We start from the raw sequence: 9,333 nt of genomic DNA, 5'->3' as shown, positions 1-9,333 counted from the left end.
CTCTCCCGTCGGCAGTAAAAACAGACTCCTTTCTGTGTTGTCACATCCATGTACAGCGCAAATTCCATGTTTCGCTCGCTTAGGTGGTGCCATGTTGTTGTGTCCTCTATGGTCTCCTCACTACAAAATTGAAGTGACGTATCTATGGTGGCAACTTTTGAGCTGGGCGGGCAATCCATACAGTGGGTGGGAATCCGGGGGGGTGGGGGGGGGATCATCTCCCTTGCTGACGTAGTAAAGGGAAGAGCCTATCAACGCGCCATTCTCAAATGTTGACAAAGGGTGGGCATAGTTTGGTTTACACATTATGACATTTCTAGCCACTGGGGTGACTTAAGAAGGTCAGAGGAACTCATTTTAACGTTAAAAAACCTCAGAAAGTGAAAATTTCATGCCATGGGACCTTTAACAAATATGCAAACAAATACAAGAAATACTTTTTCACAGCACCATATATATAAGGTAAGAAATGATTTCTTGTTTCCCTGATGTTGTGTTCAATGCTGATAGGCATCACATTATTTAAATTCGCACCCATGAGACTCGACTCCAACCAGACAGTTGGACATTTTAGGGGGCCAAGCGCGTAAACACCATGGGGTATGTTTACTTCTAATTATTTTTCTTGTATTTATTATACTCATACTTCATATGCATTTTAGAAAATTTGGTCTAGTGATGGAGGACAGTCTCTGCGACGTAAACAGCAAACATCATGTTCTTCGCCTCTTGAGCACTCTAGCACCACCAGCAGGACAAATTTGGACGTGTATGCAAGAATGACTCAGTGCAACACAGGAACGCAACATCAAACCCAAGTCTTCATTCTGTCGAGTTCCTGGAAGGTGTTGAACATTCAAGACAAACTTGTGACTTGCGAAATGAAGTCGGCCATTTTGTGTTAAGAAAAATGCTGTTTTGATGATAAATATTGCTCAATTATCATGAAATTTGGATGGCAGCATCATGAAACCTGTCCATGAGGCCATTTCTCAGCAACACGTTGATCCAACAAACGTGTAAACAGGAAGTGATGCAATCGCTAAACAACGATGTAATGTTTTAGGATTGTCTTTGGTACATCTCTTTGTGAACAAGCACTTACGCTCACAAAGGCTTCTGGTCTTCCTCTGTCGCTCGGGGATGGGGTTATAACAGCCACTTGGCCCCCTAATCGCTGCTCGCAGCTGTATTTTGATCAGCGGTTGCTTTTCTTTGCTTAATGATGGCTGAAATTGTCTAAGTAACTGGTGCTCTACCTTCTAAATCAGTAATGTCACCTTACCTTGGACTGCATTCAATAAAATCTATATTTTGATCGTTATTAAACAAAAATATTGACAAAATCAGCAAGGTGCTCCAAATACACCCCGATTCATACAAACAAAAGTGCTTCATTAAGATTCAAGGGGAAAGAGGTTCCTGGTTTCTACGGAAACATTGAGCTCAAATCACATGGTCAAAGTAACATTATTGAATCATCTCATTCTCATCTCATTATCTCTAGCGGCTTTATCCTGTTCTACAGGGTCGCAGGCGAGCTGGAGCCTATCCCAGCTGACTACGGGCGAAAGGCGGGGTACACCCTGGACAAGTCGCCAGGTCATCACAGGGCTGACACATAGACACAGACAACCATTCACACTCACATTCACACCTACGCTCAATTTAGAGTCACCAGTTAACCTAACCTGCATGTCTTTGGACTGTGGGGGAAACCGGAGCACCCAGAGGAAACCCACGCGGACATGGGGAGAACATGCAAACTCCACACAGAAAGGCCCTCGCCGGCCACGGGGCTCGAACCCGGACCTTCTTGCTATGAGGCGACAGCACTAACCACTACACCACCCTTATTGAATCATTACATGGACAATTTAAAAAAAAATTCAGAATTATATTTGATTCGGTTCACCAAAGAGTCGATTCAGAGTCATTTTTGAGAAGTGATAATAAACCAACACACACTGATACATTTATTTATATCCAGGATGCTGATATTTCTTGGTTTAAATCTTTGTTATACAGTGGGGCAAAAAAGTATTTAGTCAGTCACCAGTTGTGCAAGTTCTCCCACTTAAAAAGATGAGAGAGGCCTGTAATTTTCATCATAGGTACACTTCAACTATGAGAGACAAAATGAGAAAAAAAATCCAGAAAAATCACATTGTCTGATTTTTAAAGAATTTATTTGCAAATTATGGTGGAAAATAAGTATTTGGTCAATAACAAAAGTTCATCTCAATACTTTGTTATATACCCTTTATTGGCAATGACAGAGGTCAAACATTTTCTGTAAGTCTTCACAAGGTTTTCACACACTGTTGCTGGTATTTTGGCCCATTCCTCCATGCAGATCTCCTCTAGAGCAGTGATGTTTTGGGGCTGTCGCTGGGCAACACGGACTTTCAACTCCCTCCAAAGATTTTCTATGGGGTTGAGATCTGGAGACTGGCTAAGCCACTCCAGGACCTTGAAATGCTTCTTACGAAGCCACTCCTTCGTTGCCCGAGCGGTGTGTTTGGGATCATTGTCATGCTGAAAGACCCAGCCATGTTTCATCTTCAATGCCCTTGCTGATGGAAGGAGGTTTTCACTCAAAATCTCACAATACATGGCCCCATTCATTCTTTCCTTTACACGGATCAGTCGTCCTGGTCCCTTTGCAGAAAAACAGCCCCAAAGCATGATGTTTCCACCCCCATGCTTCACAGTAGGTATGGTGTTCTTTGGATGCAACTCAACATTCTTTCTCCTCCAAACACGACAAGTTGAGTTTTTACCAAAAAGTTCTATTTTGGTTTCATCTGACCATATGACATTCTCCCAATCCTCTTCTGGATCATCCAAATGCTCTCGAGCAAACTTCAGACGGGCCTGGACATGTACTGGCTTAAGCAGGGGGACACGTCTGGCACTGCAGGATTTGAGTCCCTGGCGGCGTAGTGTGTTACTGATGGTAGCCTTTGCTACTTTGGTCCCAGCTCTCTGCAGGTCATTCACTAGGTCCCCCCGTGTGGTTCTGGGATTTTTGCTCACCGTTCTTGTGATCATTTTGACCCCACAGGGTGAGATCTTGCTTGGAGCCCCAGATCGAGGGAGATTATCAGTGGTCTTGTATGTCTTCCATTTTCTAATAATTGCTCCCACAGTTGATTTCTTCACACCAAGCTGCTTACCTATTGCAGATTCAGTCTTCCCAGCCTGGTGCAGGTCTATAATTTTGTTTCTGGTGTCCTTTGACAGCTCTTTGGTCTTGGCCATAGTGGAGTTTGGAGTGTGACTGTTTGAGGTTGTGGACAGGTGTCTTTTATACTGATAACGAGTTCAAACAGGTGCCATTAATGCAGGTAACGAGGGGAGGGCAGAGGAGCCTCTTAAAGAAGTTGTTACAGGTCTGTGAGAGCCAGAAATCTTGCTTGTTTGTAGGTGACCAAATACTTATTTTACCGAGGAATTTACCAATTAATTCATTAAAAACCCTACAATGTGATTTCCTGGATTCTTTCCCCCCATTCTGTCTCTCATAGTTGAGGTATACCTATGATGAAAATTACAGGCCTCTCTCATCTTTTTAAGTGGGAGAACTTGCACAATTGGTGGCTGACTAAATACTTTTTTGCCCCACTGTACAACCCCGATTCCAAAAAAGTTGGGACAAAGTACAAATTGTAAATAAAAACGGAATGCAATGATGTGGAAGTTTCAAAATTCCATATTTTATTCAGAATAAAACATAGATGACATATCAAATGTTTAAACTGAGAAAATGTATCATTTAAAGAGAAAAATTAGGTGATTTTAAATTTCATTACAACAACACATCTCAAAAAAGTTGGGACAAGGCCATGTTTCCCACTGTGAGACATCCCCTTTTCTCTTTACAACAGTCTGTAAACGTCTGGGGACTGAGGAGACAAGTTGCTCAAGTTTAGGGATAGGAATGTTAACCCATTCTTGTCTAATGTAGGATTCTAGTTGCTCAACTGTCTTAGGTCTTTTTTGTCGTATCTTCCGTTTTATGATGCGCCAAATGTTTTCTATGGGTGAAAGATCTGGACTGCAGGCTGGCCAGTTCAGTACCCGGACCCTTCTTCTACGCAGCCATGATGCTGTAATTGATGCAGTATGTGGTTTGGCATTGTCATGTTGGAAAATGCAAGGTCTTCCCTGAAAGAGACGTCGTCTGGATGGGAGCATATGTTGCTCTAGAACCTGGATATACCTTTCAGCATTGATGGTGTCTTTCCAGATGTGTAAGCTGCCCATGCCACACGCACTAATGCAACCCCATACCATCAGAGATGCAGGCTTCTGAACTGAGCGCTGATAACAACTTGGGTCGTCCTTCTCCTCTTTAGTCCGAATGACACAGCGTCCCTGATTTCCATAAAGAACTTCAAATTTTGATTTGTCTGACCACAGAACAGTTTTCCACTTTGCCACAGTCCATTTTAAATGAGCCTTGGCCCAGAGAAGACGTCTGCGCTTCTGGATCATGTTTAGATACGGCTTCTTCTTTGAACTATAGAGTTTTAGCTGGCGACGGCGGATGGCACGGTGAATTGTGTTCACAAATAATGTTCTCTGGAAATATTCCTGAGCCCATTTTGTGATTTCCAATACAGAAGCATGCCTGTATGTGATGCAGTGCCGTCTAAGGGCCCGAAGATCACGGGCACCCAGTATGGTTTTCCGCCCTTGACCCTTACACACAGAGATTCTTCCAGATTCTCTGAATCTTTTGATGATATTATGCACTGTAGATGATGATATGTTCAAACTCTTTGCAATTTTACACTGTCGAACTCCTTTCTGATATTGCTCCACTATTTGTCGGCGCAGAATTAGGGGGATTGGTGATCCTCTTCCCAGCTTTACTTCTGAGAGCCGCTGCCACTCCAAGATGCTCTTTTTATACCCAGTCATGTTAATGACCTATTGCCAATTGACCTAATGAGTTGCAATTTGGTCCTCCAGCTGTTCCTTTTTTGTACCTTTAACTTTTCCAGCCTCTTATTGCCCCTGTCCCAACTTTTTTGAGATGTGTTGCTGTCATGAAATTTCAAATGAGCCAATATTTGGCATGAAATTTCAAAATGTCTCACTTTCGACATTTGATATGTTGTCTATGTTCTATTGTGAATACAATATCAGTTTTTGAGATTTGTAAATTATTGCATTCCGTTTTTATTTACAATTTGTACTTTGTCCCAACTTTTTTGGAATCGGGGTTGTAGATTTAGTCTGCTATTTTATATTTAAAAAATACCTTTTTCTTACGTACAAAAGGCATCCGTGAGGCGAGCAATGATATCGGAGAAGAGAGTAATGCTAAAGAAAAAAGGAAAAAAAAAAGCTTGAGCTCATCAGGTATAAACAGGGAAAGGGTGTAAATTAGATTCGTAGCTGTGCTTTTCCTGTCGAGCGTTAAACGATTTTATCTCTCAACCTTTTGAAGTCACTTCTCCCTTCACGCCTCACGCTCGAGCAGAAAGGAAATCCAAGACACTGCACTTTTCTGCACTTGCCTTTTCATCATCTTTGTCTTTCAGACTTTTTCTATGATTGTGTCCAAAATGACATTCGGTATAAAATACGACGAAGTCTTTCTGCTTCACATCATAAAGCAGAGTTCGGATTCAGACATGGATCAAGAGTGCCCCCTACAGACCTCCATACACTAATAGGACCCTGGACCATTCGACCCCTCATATATACTGTACGTGAGATCTTTATAAATTTGTGTTTATGAAAAAAAAAAGACTTTAGATTTCTAACATTATGCTCAAAATCTTCATTTTAAAGGTCAGTCCGTCATGCCGGGTATGTACGTAGGAAAATAAATCAACAATTACAATGTTTATTGATTAAAGAACAAACACTGTACTTGTTCTCCATTTATAGTCTCATTGTGTGTCACGTTCTGTAGATCATGACTGATAAACTGGCGTACCGATATTATTGCCTCATGTTGAAATGAGCTCACGGCAGGTAAATCAGGATCTGCGTTTATAAGGGCTCATCAACGAGAATTAAAAAAGAAACCAAGATAGAGAAAACATCCTACGACCAGGTTACGAGTGTCGTCCATCAGAGGGAACACTGCAACTCTGCAAATCACAACAATCAGCTGACCCAAGCGGAGCGTGTACAGTCGCCCACGACAAACACACCCAATTCATTCGTATTCGTTAATAGTAGCGCACTATAGCTGATCGTGGATCTGATATTATTTTAGAAACTTTTATTTGGCATTAAAGTCATGTTTTCTTGGTGAGGACTCAAAACTACACAGTAAATGTCAGGAAAATGTTTTTCTTTATCAGCTTTTTAAATCCTCGGTCAGGCTCGGATGTTGTGGCATACTCATGGAAGAAGGAAGGGGGGGGAGGAAAAAAAAAAAAGCAAAAAACCCAATCTGACTGCTCAGAAGCGCTGACACTGGAGACTCCTTCACAGAAAACCGTACCGCGCTGATTATCTGATTACAAAGTTTTTCATCTGTTTGCGTGGTGTGTCTGCTGTACAGGTACCTGTGAACGAGCTGTTACTATGGAAACGATAACATATTACTGTTTTTTCCCTTTCTGTGATTTTAAAGCCCACAGCAGGACTGACCATCAGTGTGCGCGCACGCATTGAATGAGGAACGCCGGCTGTTCTCCGGCATCGATCTCTCTCTCTCTCACTCACACACACAGCTGAACAGCTGGAGAGCTTAACACAGACTTAAACCACAGATGCAGTCTTGTAAGTTAGACACAGGTGTGTGTGGTTCAGTTCCATCTGTCTGTGTGAAGCGTATCAGCCTCCTCAGCCACCGTTTTACAGTGTGAGACGAGCAGACAATTAAAACATGAAAAGATAATTGGGACGTGTGAAAGAGTGAGTCCATCTGCTTCTGATAAAATGTGTTCTAACCAGGGCTTTGAACCGGTTCAAGGAACGAAAACGAAAACCGGGAACTTTTTCTATTTCACATGGAACAGAAACGAAACCAGAAACTTTATTATTTTTTATGTTCCGGAACAGAAACGCTTATTAAAAATAATGGTAACCGGTTAATACCGGTTTTTATTTCGTTCCTCAAAGTTTCTGTAGCCTACAAATAGTCATTCTTCTCCTGCGCAAGTTTCTATGACCCGCTGGGGTTCACTTCCTGTGTGACATTCGCTGACTGAATGGAGAGAGCGGGAAGGTGGACTACTATCACGTCTCCATGTGATAATAAGTGAGTAAGTGCATTACTGAGTGTCTGAGCAAAGAAGAGCCTGAACGTTGCAACCTCCCTATTGGTTGTTTGTAAAAATGTATCAATTGTTGCCCTTCCCACGGGAATCATCGCGGGCTCGAGAGACGAGACCTGACGAGTTAGTTCGTTGGTAGCAGAACAAAATGTCTGGACACAAATCGGGTTTTCAGAAAAGGAAAGAAAATAAACAGAGGGTCGAAAATACAAAAAAGGAGGCAGAAAATGCAAAACGAGTTTTAAGGTAGGACAAATGGTTACTTTTCTGAGGCAGCCCGCCGTGGCTGCCTGCAGGCTTATTTATTATAGCCCATTTAGTTAAAATAGTTGATATAAAATGTTTATAGTTATGTGATGGTTGTCCTGATTTAGACTGGTTTTTTTTGGGGGGGGGGGTTGCGCGATGTTGCACCCGGGTCCAGATTAGGGCAGAACCGGCCCTGGCTACATTTCAGGTGTAGTTTGTTTTATGTATGTATGTACTTGCATAGATGTGTACTTGGTCTTCCAATATGGCGCCTAACAAAATCTCGTGGCGCGGTGACGTCATGCGGTAGCCCTCTATAGGGCCTGACTAGCCTTTGGTAACACACTAAACGAATTATCTTTCATTTTTGGCACTTTTTCTGTTTGTGTAGATAGGAAGGCATACTGAGAATCCAAATCGCCAACATTTGAAATAATAATAATTGTTTTGAATTATTTCTTGTCTTATTTAATGAAGGTTGTAATAGAATTAGCCTACATTTGGCTTAAGCTGGATGAGACAGAGACATAATTTTATAGCCATTTGTTAAACAGCTGACAGGGAACGTAATTAACCGTTCCGGGAACGAAAATTTTTTGTTCTAACCGGTTCGGGAACGTCTATTTAATGGTGGAACCCAAAACCGGAAACGTTAAAATTCTGTTTCTGTTCGGAACGAACCGATAAGAAAAAAATTCTGGTTCAAAGCCCTGGTTCTAACACACACGTGCACAGACAGACAGGAACAGACAGACAGACACATGCAGACGGGCACACGCAGACAGACAGACATTAAATAAGAACTATTCACTCTTACAATCAATTCCTTATTTGTTTTAATTCTCTAAGATCATTTTTAATCTGGAAAAACTAAAAACAACAATTTGATAATATTTATAATAATTATTATATTATAGTAAACAACGTGTAAGTGGACACAACAATGATAACTCCACCCACAAAACCCATTTAACCCCCGACCCCAAAGGAGGAGAAGAAAATAAATCATAATAAAAAAAACACCCCAAAAGTACTAAAACTCCACGTCCACGCGTGTAAATGAGATACAGCCCGTCCCTCAGAGCGCCTTCACTCAACGCTCTTATCACTTACACTCCTTTACATCAGGAAGAAATAAAACAGTTCAGAATCTAAACGTTGGTCTGGAGCTTCGAAATGAGCTCGAGTTCGTCTGGGTCCTCCATGAAGTCTCTCTCTCTCTCTCTCTCTCTCTCTCTCTCTCTCACACACACACTTCAGATTTTTTACAGTTTAATCCTCAGTCCCGAAGCCTGCCCCCATGCTGCACTTGGCCCCCATGCTGCACTTGGCCCCCAAACAGCAGCTCCACAAATGATCCCTCGACAGTTTGAGCTTTGTTCAGTGCCTTGGCTCCAGTCTTTCGTCTTCCACACACTGAACACACACCAGTGTTTGTCTACGACTGCGTCAACACCTGCTACGTTCAGATACAATTCCCGTCTTATTATATTTCTGTCATTGTTGCGCAGCTACTGAAACAGCTACGACTCTCTCTGACTGCAGGTCACTTTTAGAGGTTTGTTCCAGTTTTAAGTTGCGCAAAACAAACAAACAAACAAACAAACAAACAAACAAACAAACAAAACCCCACAAGCAACAGTTGTGGACGACTTATTTTAACCATGGCGCTTATTACTTGTTTCTATCGTAGCTTATTATTTGTTCAGCATCATCACTAGTAGTGTCATGGGTCAGAGATTTGGATCGATACATCAATTTAAAAAGCAGCAATCATCATCAGAATTGATTCTTAATTGATTTTAAAAAAAGGACAAACTGTTAGCTAGGCGAT

The sequence above is a fragment of the Neoarius graeffei genome, chromosome 10 (assembly GCF_027579695.1).
Source record: "Neoarius graeffei isolate fNeoGra1 chromosome 10, fNeoGra1.pri, whole genome shotgun sequence".
Taxonomy (NCBI): Eukaryota; Metazoa; Chordata; class Actinopteri; order Siluriformes; family Ariidae; genus Neoarius; species Neoarius graeffei.
This window is presented reverse-complemented; position numbering follows the sequence as displayed.